The sequence below is a fragment of the Psammomys obesus genome, unplaced genomic scaffold, assembly GCF_907164565.1.
Source record: "Psammomys obesus unplaced genomic scaffold, mPsaObe1.curated_primary_1811, whole genome shotgun sequence".
Lineage (NCBI taxonomy): Eukaryota > Metazoa > Chordata > Mammalia > Rodentia > Muridae > Psammomys > Psammomys obesus.
In genome coordinates, this window is record NW_026596158.1 from 7512130 (window position 1) to 7530283 (window position 18154).

Genomic DNA, 18154 nt, shown 5'->3' on the forward strand with positions numbered 1-18154 from the left:
TGTGTGTGTGTGTGTGTGTGTGTGTGTGTGTGTGTGTGTGTGTGTGTCGTTTGGGACTATTACTGCCCAAAGAAGTTTAGGGGGAGCCATTCATTGAATGTTCCATTTAGAGACCTGAGGAGTGTGAACAGACCCCAAAAATCAGGATCTAAGTGGGGCTTGAGCCAGAAACAGAGGCAGCCAACCTCATGTCTTGCCACATATGGGTCCCCAAGGCCCAGAGCTGTGGTACTTTGAAAGAGACTGGAGGGAGGCCAGGCCTCCTATTTAGTGGAAAGAGATAGATAGGAAGAGAGAGAGAGAGAGAGAGAGAGAGAGAGAGAGAGAGGATGATTGTGAGAGGGAAGAGGATGAGGGAAGAGGAGGAAGGAACAGAGACAGGAGGATAATGTGTGATTTGTTGGATTAGAAGCTGAAAGGGCAAATGTAAGCTTGTTGGGCTTTAGCTGCCTTTTAATATGATTGGAAGGAATGATATTCAATGATTGCTGTTTTCCTGCCTGACTGGGATGAGTACTCAATCCGACACCATAGTAGGTTTCTCAAATTCTGGCTTTTCTTCCTGAAAGGGCGGCTGACAGATCTATTTGCAGCAGCTTTCTGAGGCAGCACATAGGAAAACTTCTCACCAGGCACACCCTGACCACCACATAAATCTTCTGGCCTCCTGCCAGGTGTCAGGCAGCCAGCCACACTGGCCAGGAGAGATACCATGGAGGGAACAACAGCTTCCTAAGGAGGTTCCTGGACTCTGTGGTTACTGCTTATCGTATCATGTATGCCACCGTGATGGAGATGCGTGGGCCAGGATCTGATGAGGAGAAGGGATGCTGAGGATAGCTCCCTCACAGCTGGCCCTGGAGTCAACTGGTCTGTCTGGAAGTGGAAGTCACCTGTTCCTTCCTCTGTGTACCACTAAAAGAGCCTGGCCTAACCTCAAGTTTCAGAGTTTCTGACATCCGGTAGGCCTGACACTTTCAGCTCAGTGTCTTACTGCATGAAAAAGACTTCACAGGTAGTTTCATGCCCAGGTGATCAATTGTTTTCTCCAAGTGAAGCCTGGCCAAGTAGAAGGGGACTCTGTAGAGGATGGTTCTAAAAGGTCTCCTCACCACAAGGTTTAAACAAGAGTTGGAACCTGCCATTGACTTTAGTCTTCGAGGGGCAATGCTGCTACCTTTCTAGAAGGTTTAAGGACATGACTGATAATCTCTGAGGATCAGGAGAGTGGGTAGTGGACAGGGCCCCTTCACTTGGCAAGGCGGGCAGTCTGGGCCCACAAAGGGGAATGTCTGGCATGACTCTAAGGCCACAGTCAGCCCTGCATGCTTCTGAGGGGACATCCGCCATTCTTCATTCTTGTCTAAAACTGGCATGCCTCCATGATCCTTTCCCCCAAGTGGATAGAAAGTGGAGTGAGGGTCATGGCATGGTCTATTATACAAATAAATCTCAGCCGGGACTAGCCAGGCATCCCTTCAAAAATGAAGGATCTCAGCCAGCCAGCAAGCTGTGATAGGAGGGATTGTGTGCCAGGGATGAGAATGGAGACCCTGGCTCATTCTTAGTTATCCAGAGACTTTGCAGTTCCCCCTGAGCAACCTGTGCCTTCTCAGGTGCTCACACTAGTCCTGTAGCATGTCTCAGCCTATGCTGGTGGCTTCTCTCCTGGCTCCCTTCCTGCTCCATACAACCGGCTTCCAGCTCACTTCCTGACTCAGGCTCCAGGCTGGGCTCACACTTCTCCTGGATGCATCACTGTCCAGAACATTTGTGGCTTTTGTCCTCCTGGATAGCAGAGCAGTGATTATAAATTCTTCTAAGAAACTCGGGTCCTAACGAGCACACTGGGAGAACAAAGAAGGCTATGTAAGCCAAGAAGACTAAGGCAAGCTGCTTGTATAGCCATTTTATGATGCTCCCGGGTGAGAAGTCAAAGAATCATTTATTTCTTTCAAACGGGGAAGGAAATGACAGATCCAAGGAAGAGTTAAGTCTAGTTTTGTGAGTGAGTAGGTTTGGGGCGGGGGTTACTTACAGATGCATGGGTGGCCTGTGGGCAGCCTGTACCATCACAAAGTCTCATCCAAAGTCAATTGATAACTTCTTTCAGAGCCCAAATAAGTTGTGAGGAGGTGATTGAATCTCAGGGTGTTGTGAGGGTCTCTTGACGCTTCTCCCTTTCAACAAAGGGTGTTAAACAGGATTGCCACAATAGGCCTAGCTAACTGCTGCACAGTTCTGGTTATTTTGTTGCTATGACTACAGGCCAGGTTTCCCTGAAGGTCATCAGATCCGCTCTGTATCCATGATGGTGATGCCATGTCAAGCCCAGGGAAATCAGTTCTATTACAATATTAAATCATGCTTCCTAACACTTTAGGAAATTGGGTCTTTGTGGTCTGGGCAGTGTCATGTGTACATGTGACTGCGTTTGGGGATGTAGTGTGTTACCCTGAAAGGGATAAGGAGTGGGAGGGAAGGTGCAACGGGAATCCAGGCTCTTTTCTCTTGAAGATCCTCTGCAGCCCTGTGTAGTACTTGTGTCAACACTGATTACCAGAGGCAAAAGGGGAGAATATCCGTCTGGTGGTGCTCACTGGTAGCGTTAACCTTCTTGTGCTTTCACAGATAAGCGTGAACCAGAATGGCCGAGAGACTTTCCCATGCAGTAGTATAGGGCTTCAGAGCACTGAGCAACTGATATGTGAGCTGTAGAAGTGGGGTCACTACCAGCAAGTCCCACCTGGAGCTGTTATCTTCTAGATGTCTGAAAACAAAATATAAGCTTGGAAAAGGGCAATGTCTATTATGGTAGGGTTTCTCCAAAGTGAAGTGATGCCGGGGGGGGGGGTAGAAGGAGGAGGAAGAGAAGGTGGGTATTGTTGTTTTGTGGTTTTCCTGGACACTCTTCCATCTGAGTACCAGAAAGCAGGCCTACCAAAACAACATTTGGTGCTGTGTTCGGATACGCTTTCCTGGTGCTTGTGTTCCACCCCTGAGGTCTGAGCCGCACAAGGATCCTATCCTTCTCCAGTTGGCCTGCAGAACAGTCACCTTCTGGCTGACCACCCCACCCACCAGCGAATTTAGGTATGCTTCCCCTTCTGGTCTGTGTAAAGGCTTCCCTGAGTCTGAGGAAGTGACTGTTGAATGTCTGGACCCTCTGGTACTCTTGGAGGCAGAGGTACCCCAGCAATGGTCTCTAAGACTATGGCTGGCCCTTTTCACCTGACTCATTTTTCCACTATTAGAACTGCATCTCTACAGTTCCCTTAGGCTCAGCTGGGCTATTGTGACCCTTTCTGCCTTAGGCACTACTGAGCCCTTGCGCTAGGAGCTACAACCTTGTAGTTTCCTTAGGCCCTACTGGGCTGTTATGATCTCACCTGACTATCCCACCACTTTCAGAGCTGCAACCTTGTAGTTCCTTAGGCCCTACTGAGCTATTGCGCCCCTTCCTGCCCTCATATCTCCCTCCCTTCAGAGCTGCCTATAATCCCACAGCAATTCTAGGCCCTTGTGGCTTTTGCAACCCCTTTCCAGACCCTTTCCTGTGGATGAGATCTCCTTCTTAGACACTAAGGGAACCACTGCCATTCTGGGCTTAGCCAGGCTAAACTCTGACCCCTGTTTAGCTGGGGGACCACCCACTGAATGGCTTGTGTCACTTCAAGCCTTTCATGGCCTTTGCCTTTGGGCTTTGACAAAAGTCCTGGTACCAGGTGCCAGGCACCGAGTCTCTCTGGGCTTAGCCAGGCTAACCTCTGACCCCGTTCAGTTGAGCTAGGTGACTCCATGTGACAACACACTGAACAACTTGTGTCATTCTCCTCCCCTTTCTCATTTATGGGAACCGTGTCATCTGTACCCTCTCATTCACCCTTGGGATGCCTTTAAAAAAAAAAAAACTTCCATCCTTGGGTTGGAGAGATGGCTCAGAGGTTAAGAGCACTGTCTGCTCTTACAGAGGTCCTGAGTTCAATTCCCAGCAACCACATGGTGACTCACAACCATCTATAATGAGACCTGGTGCCCTCTTCTGGAGTGCAGGTGTACAAGCAGACAGAATACTGTATACATAAAAATAAATAGATCTTTAACAAAACAAAACAAAAAACCTTGCTGTCCACCTGGCTCCTGACCTGAAGGTCTCCAAATTTATTCATCTTTGCATTTAAGTTTGGCCTCAATACCCCTTAGACAATCATTCCAAATGGCCATATAATGGCACTCTAGATTCCAATATTACTCAGGACCTTTACAAATACTGTGAGCTACTGAGGAAATGGAAGGAGATCCCTTACATATAAGCCTTCTCTCATATCCACTCCCAGCATTCTCCCTGTTCTTCCTGTTCCCCCACTCAGGTTCTTTTGTCTCTGAAACTCGAACAAGATCATTCCTCCACTATTTTCGATCTGGCCTAAACCTACAGCTCTCTTTCTTCCAACTCTCCCGGTTTCTCTTTCTCCCTCTTCAGCAACAGGTTGCCCAAATCAGCTCTCTCTCACACCCACCTTTAGCACATCAGTAACCCCTAGCCCTCCTGTTACTGGCTCTCACTCCACTAAAATACCTTCTTTACCTCACCGTACCTTGCCTAAACCAGCCAACGATCCCCCTTTGAGGGAAGTTGCTCTGGTGGATGGTTGGTCAGAGTATATGTTCTCTTCTCATTAAGAGAACTATCTCAAATAGAGAAGAGATTGGGGTCCTATATGGCTAATCCCTCCATCCTTAGTAAAGAATTCCAGTAAAGCACTCAATTTTATAATCTTACTTTCCATGTTTGTCCATTTGATCCCTGCAAAAAATCTTCTCCCTGAGGAGTGCAGGCAATTCTGGGATCAGGCTAGGGAACATGCAGATGAAATCCATCAAACTGACACTGCCCACCCCTTTGAGACTGAAGCAGTCCCCCAGCTGGGACCATGGGTGGAATTATAATACTCCAGGGGACATCCAAGCTAGGGATCAATTTATAACTTGTTTCCTAATCAGACTTCGTAGGGCTGCCCGTAAGGCAGTAAATTATGACAAAATCCAAGAAGTCATTTAGGACAGGCATGAGAACCCATCACAATTCCTAGAGCACCACACAAAGGCTCTCTTACTATATACCAAAATGAATCCCGAGACAACAGATAGAAGATAACTTCTTATGACTTACTTCTTATTTCAGAGTTTCCCTGATATTAGAGCCAAACTCAAATGATTGGAGAAAAGACCCCTTCCACAGATCTTAACTGTGGCCTTTAAAGTATACCATGGGAGAGATGAGAAGTCCCCAAAGCAAAAATACCTGATGCTATATAAGTCCTTTTGGCCATCGTCAGGAACTACCCAGGCTTCTGGGCCTTTCAAAACCAGAGAACCTCAGGGATCCTGTTTTAAGTGTGATGAGAAAAGACACTGGGCCTGAGCCTGTCCAAGGCCTCAAAAACCATTCTGACGATGTCTAAGGTGCCATCAAGAAGGACATTGTGCTATTGAATGTCCTTATGACCCTCGAGATGTGAAGGCATCTGCTCCCAAAGCCCCTCAAGCTGATCTCTTTGGTCTGGCCATGGACAACTGATGGGGTCCAGGCTCCCTTGGTCTAACCACCACCATCTTTGACAGGGAGTCTTGAGTAGTCTCACTGTATCAAGGCGACCTATCTCCTTCTTTTTGAACACCAGGATCACTTTTTCTGTCCTGACAGTTTTGAGGATAGCCTTATCAACCTCATATAACCCCACCATTTAGCTTCATTTTTAGGGATGCTCCATTTACTTACCCCATCCTAGTGATGCAAACCTGTCCTGTCCCTTTATTGGGAAGGGACCTTGTAGCCAAAATAGAAGCTTCTATTTCCTTTGCTTCCAACACCCGCTTGATTCCAACCTCATCAGTTGTTCCTCTCCTTGTTCTTCTAAAAACCACACAACTGGATATACCTTTTGCTTTACCACCTTCCCAGATGGATCCCCAGGTAGTGGACACCAAAAACCTTAACATAGTCAAGGACCATCCTTCTCTCATTGTTCAGTTATGAAATCCCACCAAATATGTCACCCATGGTCAATACCTATTCTCTCTTGAAAGCCTCAGGGGACTTAAGCCTCTTATTTCCAACCTTTTAAGATCTATCCTTCCCCAAAACTATCACTGCTTCTTGTAAAATTTGCCAAACTTCTAATCATACCTCTGGGTATAGGAGTCCTCCCTTCCCTACTCATCAAGCCAGGGTAGACACATTATCAGGATGGGTAGAGGCATTCCTCACCATGAATAAGAGATCACAGACAGTTTCTCATCTCTTTACAGAAATCACGACCCATTTTGGAGTTACAACTTCCCTCCAATCAGACAATGTCCCTGAATTTACTTCTCAAATTTCTCAAAGTTTAATCAAAGTCCTTAAAAATTTCCAAAATATTTCTATATCTCTTATTATCCCCAGTCCTTTGGCAAGGTCAAACGAACCAATCACTCTCTTAAGAGCATTCTTATCAGATCCTCCAAGAACATCATGCCAATCGAATGAAATTTTTGCCATTAGCTTTCCTGAGACCTAGAGCCCTCCCAAAGAAACCTCTTTTTATCTTCCCTTTCGAGCTTATGTATGGATGTCCAGGCCTGAATCCTGGCTTAAAATTTCAACCATCACCTTTTTGGGATCACTTTCTCAAATCCTTATTATGCTACCCTCTCACACTTCTTTGGAACTTTTGGCCTCAGCCTCATACCGACCCCTTTTCCTCTTCAATTAACACTAGGGGCTTGGTTCTCCTCTCTCCTCCTGTCAACCTCCTCTTTCTCCAAAAATGACAGGCTCTTCCAGAGTCATCCTTACTACCCCAACTACAGCTAAGCTTGATGGCTTCCCTCACTGGATATACCTTTCTCATCTCAAGCACTTTATATCATTACCCCAAGGTAATCATGCTTTTTACATCTCAACCACAACAGGACCTTGCTCACTTAAGTTTTGGAAGACACCAAGGTTGACCAACCTGCCTTCGGTCTCAGAAAAATGAAACCTCATACAGCTGCTGAAACCCAAGCCTGACTCTATTGGATCATGCTATCCCTCTTCTCACACTTCCTCTTGCTCACACCCACAGGTGGTGAATGCTATTTAGTGAGATTTGAGGTTCAGGAAAACCATATTCAGCAGTTTAACCAGACTGCTCATGTTGTGAAGTCTGGAGACTGCTCATGGCAGGTTACAAAAAAGAGATAACCACTCATGTAACTACCAGATCCGTTTCTAGGATCCCCTATGCTTGCTTTTTCTAGGATCAAACTAAAACTTACTGTCCCTGGCCAGAGAATTATGGAGGCGCCCCAGATAGAAGATGGGGGTCATTGGCAAACTTTACTGTAATATTCACCACTGCCACCCATCAGGCACAGTAAAAATACAGAGCACACATCCCACTCTCTCAAATCCTAGCTATTGACACAGAAGAAGTGGTCCAAAGAGCCTCAATGGCCCTTTGAGGGCATTGATATTGATATTGAGGGTGATAATATTGATCCCCCGTCCCTGTCATATGATCTCTTATTTCAGACCTTAACCTCTACCTAGTCACTTAGGGGAATGCTGGTTGTGTGTCCCTCCTGGGCCAATCTCACAACTACACTTTGTGGCCTCTCCCGTTGCTATACTGGATTCTTTCACTTTGCACAAGGCCAACTATCTCTACCACCTCTTATCTCTCCCATATCTCTCTCTCTCTCTCTCTCTCTCTCTTTTATATCACAAACTGCTTTAATTTCCCAGGAACACACTTTGTGGTCACCTTAGAGTCTTCAGACTGTAATAATACCCTAACCATTAACATTACCACTCAGCCTGTATGTCCTTATATTTACAATGCCTCAAGTTTCTACTGTACTCACATATACCATTCCCTACCCACTAGATAGTTTGGAACTTGTGCCCTGGTGGTTTTTTTCTTCTTTCTTTCTAAAACTAGGGGTGGTACCTGGTGAAGAACCCTTGACAATTCCTGTTACTGGGTTTATAGTGGCAGTCCTGGGCATAACTGCTGGTGTTGTCACTGGAATGGCAGGACTGACTACTTCTCCAGCTACTTACCATAGGCTTTTCTCCCAGTTTATCCAGGATCTCCTAAGGGTGTCTCAAATCATCCTTGCCCTTCAGGCCAGATAGACTCCCTGGCTTCAGTAGCACTACTGAATCGGTGAGGATTATTAGAATTACTAACAGCAGAGAGAGGTGGTCTTTGTCTCTTCCTTGGGGAGGAATGTTGCTTTTATGTTAATCATTCGGGCATTGTAAAAGACAAGATTCAACAACTTCAAACAGATCTCCAAAACCGTAAAGAATAGATAGATAGAATAGATGCCTCTTGCCAATGGATCATTGATAGTCCAATATGGAATTGGATACTACCCTTTTTATGCCCCCCCTTTTCTCCTCATTTTCTTAATTCTACTAATTGTACCCTGCCTCATAAACTTCTTACCTAAATTTTTGCAACAGCAAATTCAAAAGATCTCTAATCAGACTTTTAATCAGTTGTTATTACAGGATTACCAACTCCTAACTACTGAGCCGGAGGTCTGCAGCAACACCCAATTATACCCTGACCAGATTTTCGCAAAGGACCTCAATGAGCCAAATCAGGAGGAAGCAGTCTGATGGTAATGATGCCTCCCTTCTCACCCCCCTTCTAATACCAGATTCTTTATTATACCAAAAAGGGGTTGGGGAATGTAGGGCTGGAGCCTAGGCAACCTGAGACCTGGGAGCCTCAGCCCCTCAGTCTCTCAGCCTCTCAGCCTTGGGCCAAGGCAGCAGAGCTGCAGCAACCTGCTGCTTCAGCTGCGGAGAGGGCCGGCAAGTGGCACTGAGCCATGGCACAACCCTACCCCCGCCCCGGAGGCAAAAGCCTAGGAGCATAAAAGCAGCCTACAGCCCCCCAATCGGATCTCCGGGCACTTCTGCCCGGTCGGATCCAATCAGACCGGCTGTTCGCCCAACCCCGGCTGGCCTGCAGCCGCTGCCACCAGCCTCTGCCACCTTCCTCCAGGGGCGGTGGCAGTAGCAGCAGAGAGAGCCCGAGAAAACTGAGGCTGTAGCCATGGCGACAGAGCCTTGAATGCTTTAAGGTGTCCCACCGCCTCAGCAGAGATCACCTAGATTGGTCGCAGCCTGCTGCCTCAGTGGCGGCCCACAGCAGGGGCCCCATGGTGGAGATAACCCTGAAGCCAGCAGGCTACCCCAAGCTGCAGACCATCCTAATGCCACCCCCCACCCCCAAGCCGTGTGTGACCTGCTGTTGCACCCCCTCCCTTGTGGCGCGGGAAATCTGAGTGATCCACTGCCCCGTCCCTCCTACCCCCCACCCCAAGAGCTAGGAGCAGGAGGGCACTGAAATTGCAAGTGGCTGCCAGTTTCCTCCTCCCAGTAGTCAGCCCCCCCTTCCCACCCTGGGGCTGTGGAGGCTGGTGAGGACTCATCAGAGCTGTCTCTGGTGACTATTCCTGCCTCAGCCAATACTTACGGAAAAACAGAAACCTTTCCTGGTTTAGAATGCTAACTGTTTCCACCCTGGGAGCTGTCCATGATGACAACAACCTGCTTCAGCTTACTGCCTTTGCAATGGGGTCTTTGTAAATTTTGGATTCTTTGTGGGCTTTATAACCCCTCAAGGCAGAAAAGTGGCCTGACCTCTGCCTGAGGAAGCTCCAGGAGCCCAGCTCTCCGTCCCTCAGACCTCTGTAACTGTCACCTCCAGTGACAGTTACTGATGAGTCCAGTCAGTAGGACTCATCCCAGATTATGCAAATTTGAGGTGGAAAATCTGGACAAAACCCATCAGTCCCTAAACAGGAGAGCCCGCCAATCCCTGAACTCCTCCAAATTTAGGAATTGAAATCCCATCAATCCACACTCTGGAAATTCCTGCCCCAGAAAGCTCCACCCCTTAAGAAACCCTAAGTGAAGGCTGCATCTGCCCAGTTCTCTGCTGCTTTCTCCCAGGAGCAGAGGCAGTCCACTCCTAAATTCATTCCTCCTCTTCTGGATTCATCCCTTCAATAAATCTCTTTTAAGACATTTACTGCCTGCTCTGACTGACTTATTGGAAGAAGAAGAGAAGAAAGAAGAAATGAAGGAGTGGATTGAGCTCAGGCTCCTCAGCTCCTCAGGGGTTGGGGTTAACCCCACCCCTTCCTGGAAATTGTCTCAGGATACCCTTGGGACACTGTCCCACCTCAGAGCTGGAAGTCATTCCCAGCCCTAGGGGCTGTGACTCAGATTTTCAGCCTTGGAGTTGTGGGTTTCCTGGATACCCTTCCATCTGAGTACCAGAGGCTGGGCCAACCAAAACAAGAACAGGTATGTGTGCACACGAAAGCCAGAGAAGGTAACAATGGGTGTCCTGCTCTCTCATTCTCCATCTTTTCTTCAGATACGTTTAAAGTCACCACAGTTACCACTGAAAGCTTGTCATTTTGGCTCAGCTTGCTGGCAATGATCTTTAGGGATCCATCCATCTCCTTACTCCAATTATGGGATTACAGGCATAGGCAGCCATACCTGGCTTTCATGTGAGGAGGAGGGGAATAGAACACAAGTCTACCTGCACAGTTAGTTTTCTCTCTCAGTGAGCCATCTCTTCATCCAGGCACCCAACCTCATTTTCTTATGGCTTCTTAGTATAGACTGAAACCTCTGGTTTGTGCATGAGACTCACTGGGATCATGGACAGAGCCTCTCACCTGCTTCCTCATGAGAATCACTGGGTACTGTGGGCAGGGTCTTCCCTGTGAGGCATCCTATGAGAATCGCCTATAGATCCTTTTATGGTTCAGTCTTCCTGACCTGGCTTTCTGTGTTGAACTATTTGCCACCTTGACAAAATACTAGAGGAAAATAACTTAAGTCTTTCTGGCTCACAGTTTTAAGGGGTTTGACAGCCATGGTTGAGAAGGCATGACGGAGCAGAGACATTTAGACAGGAAGTAGAAAGAGAATGCCTGAACTTGAAGGCTTACTTGTTCCCTTCTCATTCCATCTGGACCTCCAGCCTCTGAGATGGTGTCACCCATATTTGGGGTGAGAGTCTTCCACTCTGTGGTGACTTGAATGAGAATGACTCCCATCCTGGCTAATTTTATGATACAAGCTAGAGTCGTACAAAAGGAGTGAACCTCAACTGAGAGAAAATATCCCCATAAAAATCTAGCTATAGGACATTTTATTAATTTGTGATTGATGAGGGAGGCACCAGACCATCGTGGGTGATACCGGGCTCTGGGGAGCAAAATAGAAAATGGTACTCCTCTGCAGTCTCTGCATCGGCTTCTGCCTTCAGGTTCCTGCTCCATTTGCATTCCCTCAGTAACAAAGTGTTATCTGGAAGTGTAAACTGAAATAAACCCTTTCTTGCCCTAGTTGCTTTGGTCATAGTTACAACAATAGTAATCCTAACTAAAACATCTTTTATAAGACCAAGTGTGAATACTTGGTCTCCAGTTGGTGGGACTATTTGGAAGGGGTTAGGGGATGTGGCTTTGTTGTAGGAAGTGTGTCACTGGTGGTGGGATTTGAGGTTTCAAAAGATTCAAGCCATTCCCAGTGTGGCTCATTATCCTGGCTTCTTGATTTCTGATCAAGATGTGAGTCCTGAACTATCCTTTGGCTCTGCCATCATGGATTCCGACCATCTGAAACTGTAAGCAAAAATTAAACACTTTATTTTTACAAGTTGCCTTGGTCATGTGTTTTTATCACAGCCATAGAAAAGAACTATAAAGCATTCTTAGTTTATAGTCTCTGGAAATGTTTCAGCAGACACATCTAGAAATGTCTCCTAGGCATGTCTCAATCCAATCAGCCCAACAAAAAGGATTGGCCACTATTCCTTAGAACGTCTTGTCTCTACAATATTCCAGGAATCTTCTGGAAAGGAGATGCTGGAAGGAAGGCAGCTCTATTTCCTTTCTCTCCAGTCTCTTTCTTGTGGGACCACTTACTGGAAGTTTCTGTGCTACCTCAACATCTTACCCAGGCTCCTCTGTTTTGCCTGGCACAGAAGGCTCTACCAGAGATGATCATGCATGACACCTCTGTGTTGCTTTGCGTGGTGCTATATGCACAGTATTTCATTCAATTTCCATGACACTCCTTCAAGGCCCTCATCATCTCCTTGCTCAAAAGAGGAAACAGGTAAAGTGCCAGGACAGTTCCTCCCAGCTGATAAGTGGCGGAAACAGGACTAAAACCCAGGCTGGTCTCACCTTTGAACACAATCTGATTTCTATTCCATTCCACAGGAAGATCAAGCCCCAGCCAGCTAAGTGACAACCCTACTTCTGCAGCCTGGGAGTGGTCTGGCAGATGAATGTGATTTCTTCTTTTCAAATTTCCCTTCAAGTTTCCATCTGTTCACCCAGCAACCAAATTTATGCATGTTCAGGCACCATCTGGGACTGTAGCCCCATTTCCCAATTTGAGGCAGTTTTCCGTTTGGTACTTAACATGCAAGATGGGGTGGTGGTCCAGAATAAATAGCTCAGCTCAGATTGCCAAATCTCTAGGTGCCTCAGCAGGAATTTTCTGTGAGAAAAGGAAGGGAGGGGGGGATTTTTTTGCTAAACTGGAATCTTGTTTTTGAGCCATGAGGCTATTTCTTCTGGCTGGCATTTCAGTGGGCTCCCATCTGCTGGCTGCATTTTACGATGGCTCTTTGTTGTCTCAACTGAGAGCAGATGATGCACATCCGTGAGTGTGTGGGCATATGTGCGTGTGCGCATGTATGTGTGTGTATGTGTACATGCCTGTGAGCCCACGCCTCACAACCTTGAAAGTGCTTCTTAGTGCCTGTCACCTTCGGAGCCGGTGTGCTCATAGCCACACAACCTGGCACCTGGAGAAGACTAAGCTTGGAGACAGAAAAAGCAGAGACTCCATAGGTTTGTAACTTTCAGAGTCTTCAGAGTTCTGACACCCTTGGAGTGATTTTAACCGTATTTAGCTGGCAATCCAAAAAAGCCAATCATATTTAGAACTGAACTGAACTTAAAAACCTTTTTATCCCACCCCATTTCTGAACAGACTTAAGTTTTCTGGCTGTTCCATGATTAGGTTGATTTCCCTTGTTATCTGCTCTTGTCATATGACTTGCTCCTTGTAGACCTCCTATGAGTAATATCCATCATCAGTGTTACATTCATAGACAGTTAACCTCCAGTCCCCAAGAGTGAACTGCCAGGGCTTATGTTCTTTGTTTGTGACAGAGTCTACAAATATTGCCCATGTCTAGAATGTGTGGTCCCATTAGCTCACCTTCTTGAGTGCTGTAGCCACAGGTCACAATGTCCAGCTAGGTACTATTTTGTCCTTATGTCCTTATGTGTCCCACATTTTTTTCATGGTATGTGTCCTCTATTCCTATCATTGTTTAAGAACATATGGTGCTACACCATTCTTTGGGGTGACACACGGCCCTTTTTTATTCTTACTTATGTTTATTTTTCTTGTGCCCTTAGACTGGGTGGCAAATGCTTGTGGGGTTTTGGAGGGAGCCTGAGGTAGAATCCAATGGGCATGTTGTCTGGAGGGCTTACCTTTCTTAATAGGAGAAAAATTACACATAGAGAAAGTGTCTTGGGGATAAAGGAAGGTAGATGTCCCAGTCTACACAGAGTTTTGCCTGGGATATAGCACCCACTTACCCTATATGCCCCACAGTTGTTCTCTGTGTGGTTTTCTCATTGGAGATTAACATGAAAGAGTAGGAAGCAAAGAAAGCAATATGGATGGTGGAATGTCCACATCCTAGCTCTCCAGAGGGCACTGAGAATTCCAGAGACCTCCTGTAGTGGATCAAGAAGCAGGAGTCTTTCCTTTCTCAGATACTTTCTTCTTGACAAGTTCTGAATACCTTGTCTTTCTGTCTGAGTACTTGTACACTACTCCCAATTTCATGCTCTCCAACTTCTTCCCTTTCCTTTTCTGCAGTACTGGGCATGGAGCCCAGGGCCTCACATATGCTGTCCTGCTAGGTTACATTTCCATCCCTTCCCCATTCTTGTGATAATAGAAATGGACCTCACGGCTCTGCACATGGCAGGCACTGGACCACAGAAATCCATCTAAGGTCCCCTTTTAACTCTTTATTTTGGCATAGAATCTTGCTAAAATGATCAAGTTGTCCATGACCTTAATAACTTCCTGCCTCCTAAGCAGTTAGTATTACAAATTGTTATGCCATAGGGCCCTGCCAATTCATTGACACCCTAGCCCTGAGGTAATCGTTTTCATAGGTAGGGTCTTTGAGAGGAGCCTCACTAATGAACCAGTATCTCATAAACGGGGTTTAAGTATATCTCTCATCCCTTCCACTGAGCTTGTGGTTCTTGTGAGATGACAGATGTCTGTGATGAAGGGAACATCAGCTGGCACTAAATCTGCTGGCACATTGGCTTTTTATTTCTGAAGCTTCCAGTACTATGAAGAATAAATGTTCATTGTTTTAAAGTCGCTCTCTATCTCTTTTAAACATCCTGAATGGACCACAACGTGGTTGTATGTCATCACATGATCTTTTGCTGAGCCTTGGTGTGGTATCCAGGCTGTACATACTCCATAGACCAGTCTGGAGGGTACTAGCTGAGGTTTAAGGCTTCCTAGCTCTGTGACTCTGGCTGATGCTTACTGTCTAGGACCTTTCCTCCCATCCTTCTCTTGAAGCAAACTCCTAAGCATGCTTCCAGACCTAAATGTCGGTGTCAGTTCTTCTAGGAAGCCTTCTAATTCCCAGGATGTCCCAATGGTGTACTTTGTGGTCCCTGTGCATGGACTCCAGTGGGCCTGCTGGCTGACTTCTCCTTCCTGTGTGCTCCTGAGACCAGAAGCTGTAATTTTCACCTGAAGGAGTCAGCACTCACCAAATTAGTAGCAGCAAATTCTGGACAATGACCAAGCCATTCCATGTGTCCACAAGTACTGCTCAGCTCTCATCTGCTAGAATATTTGCCTGCAGATCCTGGTGTACTTTCTAGAGTTCAGCACAGGGCCCAGCACCCTTTCCTCTACCTTTATCACAAGGGCTGCAGACATTCTATCCAAGAGCCTCTCCTGAACAATGGCCTGGATGCATCTATATGTCATAAGCCAATACAGTCTGGCTTGCAGAAGGCACAGTTTCAGATTTCAGTAGTAGGTTCAAGTTATACACTTCTTTGTAATTAGAAACTGACCAGCTGTGGTTTCCCAGCTGGTCAGTGTTGCCAGATTAGAGTCTCAGTTGTGACTGTCTGTAGCAGGGTTTCTGGGGAGACAACAATCCAGCTTCTGCTGCCCTTAAAGGCCATTTGCCCACTCCCAAACAGGGCTACCAACTGGGGCTGGCTGTTGAGAGCAGTGGGCTGAGCTGCAAAGGGGCATGATATTTGCTTTCTCTGACTGGTTCTCCATCTGAACAGGAGAAACTGGTTGATCTCTACTGGGACTCTCTTCTTCTATTTCTCCACAAAGCATGGCTTTGTAATGAAGACTCACATATGACTTTCATGGTCTCTTCATAAGGTTTTTGGCAGCTTGGACAGGTGATGGTACTCTGATGCCATTTTGGGGCACAGAAATAGATTCAGTTATTTTCTAGGGCCCCCCACAATTACAGAATAAAAGAACTATCTTCTATCACTTCAAAGCCAGAAACCATCTCTGAGTCTGCAGAGAACTTTCTTCAAAACAAACATGGGCACTGGGGCAGGGAGGTGCTGTCCTGGCCCAGCCTTCAGTTGGATGCATAGTCTTCCCTCTATGAATCTTGCTTTTGTTTTATGCAAAGCGAGAATGATGATAGTTAAGTTCTTGTTGGAAATGAATCATGTCTCTACATGCAGAATGGCTGCTTATACTGGTTCCCCAGGGTCAGTGGCCCCGTACAGCATCTGCTTGGAACACCAATGATGTGCCATCTCCAACAGAGACAGAATACTAGAGGTGTCTGTGGGTGGGATTTGATATTTCAAATTCCAGGAGGGCACAGATGCTCAGCAAATAAGCCCACACACATGTAATCAAACCAGTCTATGTTCAGGTGGCACTTTGTGGCTAGAACAGTGATGGATGTCAAGCACGTAAAACCAAGGTCAGAGAAAAAAGGTCATAGGATCAAGGAAGAGCCATCTCTAGGTGCAAAACATCGAGTTCTCCTGGATCTAAGCATCTTGTTGGTGGGTGCCATCTGAGTGCTTAGGACAAAAGATGGATGATGTGAGTTGTGAATTTTGCTAGGTAGTATAATGGAGGCTTTGGCTCCCATACCAGCACCTGAGTGGAATGCGGGGGGAGACAGATGGTCTCTGGGAGGCATCTGACTCTCTCTCCTACTGTGCTGCCTCCATGCTCTCAGGACACAAGGTCTCATAGTCCTATAATCCGTAGACAGCAGAGCTCTGGCATGTTGACCCGTAGGGACCCAAGAGAGCCTGACCTGACTCACGTAGGATGCAAATGACAAAAGGTCTGACAGTAAGTCCAAGAACCTCGGCTTGTTTTTTCTTTCCATGGGCCTCAGTCTTCCCCTTAGGCAGATGTGGGAGTTGGGTCTAACGTCGCCAAGAGCTTTTTATGTCAGTAACAGCTTATGTTCATAAAGAACACCATTAAAAAAGAAGAAGAAAGAATCTCAAGAAAGCCCTGTTAGTCATCAATTTCCAAGTTTTCTGTGCATTTCTCCCCAGTGGGAGACAAAAATGTGATTAGACCATATGTTAGACTAATTGTTTCCCAAACAGAATAATTTAAATGTTTGTATAGACTTCCAAGAGGGAAGCAAAATGAAAAGAGTAGTGGGCAGTGGGAAAATTATTCCTGAGGACCCTTTTTGGCCTCAGTGCATTGGGCATGGCCACAGCAGCAGGGCCAATCATAGGACCTGGATGTCAGGTCCATAGTGTGGAAGGTGGGGACTGGTTCTAATGTTCATTCATTCATTCATTCCTTCATTCATTCATTCCTTCATTCATTCCTTTTTTTGGAGTGTTCAGTCCATGCTTGATCCAAAACTAGAGTTCTGGGGTCCCAGCAGTAAGGAGGCCAGCGGAGGTTCATGCTCCATAGAGCCCACAGGCTAGCCAGGTGTCAGGCAAGTCACTAAGAACAAGTCACAACCTGTGACATGTTCTGGGGTAAGAAATGATGTACAAGAGCCTGGGAAAGGACAGATGAGTGTCAGGGGAGGCTAATGTTCAAGCATTGCCCTAAGAGGGTGAGGGCAATCTGGTAGTGGGAGAAAACACTCCTAGAAGAGAGGGGCTGGCAGGAAGAAACACACTGCAGGAGTGTAGGCTTGTCACATTCAGAGCTGAGTACACAGGGGAAGATGGACTTGGGGCTGGACAGTTGCAGGGGGCAGGGGTAAGTCTGGGCCGATGACCATGGAGAAAGGGCAAAGAAGTGCTACACAGGGAGTTGATGGGATACTTGCTTCAGTACATAGCTCTATGCCCTTTCCTGAGGACATTTCGGGTTTGCTGTATACTCCACCCTGGGCTCCTGGGTAAGGGTGCCAGCTGTCTCAGTCCAGGATAAACTTCAAATACTCTCGTGGCATAAATGTGGATCAGGCTGGTAAGAGATGATAAATGCTCTTGGCGGGTGACACTGGCTCTAGAGACTGAGGTGCAGTCTCATTCTCTGGTACAGATTGTGAAACTGAAGAAAGGGAGAGAGAGAGAGAGACGGAGAGGTGAGTTATGCATGCGTTCCTAGTTCATTAAGTATACCCTCTCTGGACAGTGGACAGTGACCACTTGGGTGAAGTGCAGCTATGGTACCAGCTGTGATGAGCAACCCCTTGATCTGCTCTGGAATTAGAAAGACAGACTTGGCCTCAGCCACAGGATCCTTCCCAATAAGGTAGGCCTGGCAGCAGCATATGTTACAGCTGAGGAGACAGGTACCATTGGGTCTTTCAGGAATGGGGGAGGGGCATTCCAGGAGAAAGGGACTGCAGAAAAAGTTTGGCGACAGTAAGGTGGAGGAAGTGGAGATGTGTAGATATGAGATCCAGGCAGCCCAGAGAACACAAGTGGCTGGAGAGGTGCAAGGGCTTGTCTTCCAGGCTTGGCTGCCTCCTTTCTGCACAACCTCCTTCCATCATTGCTATCTTAACAC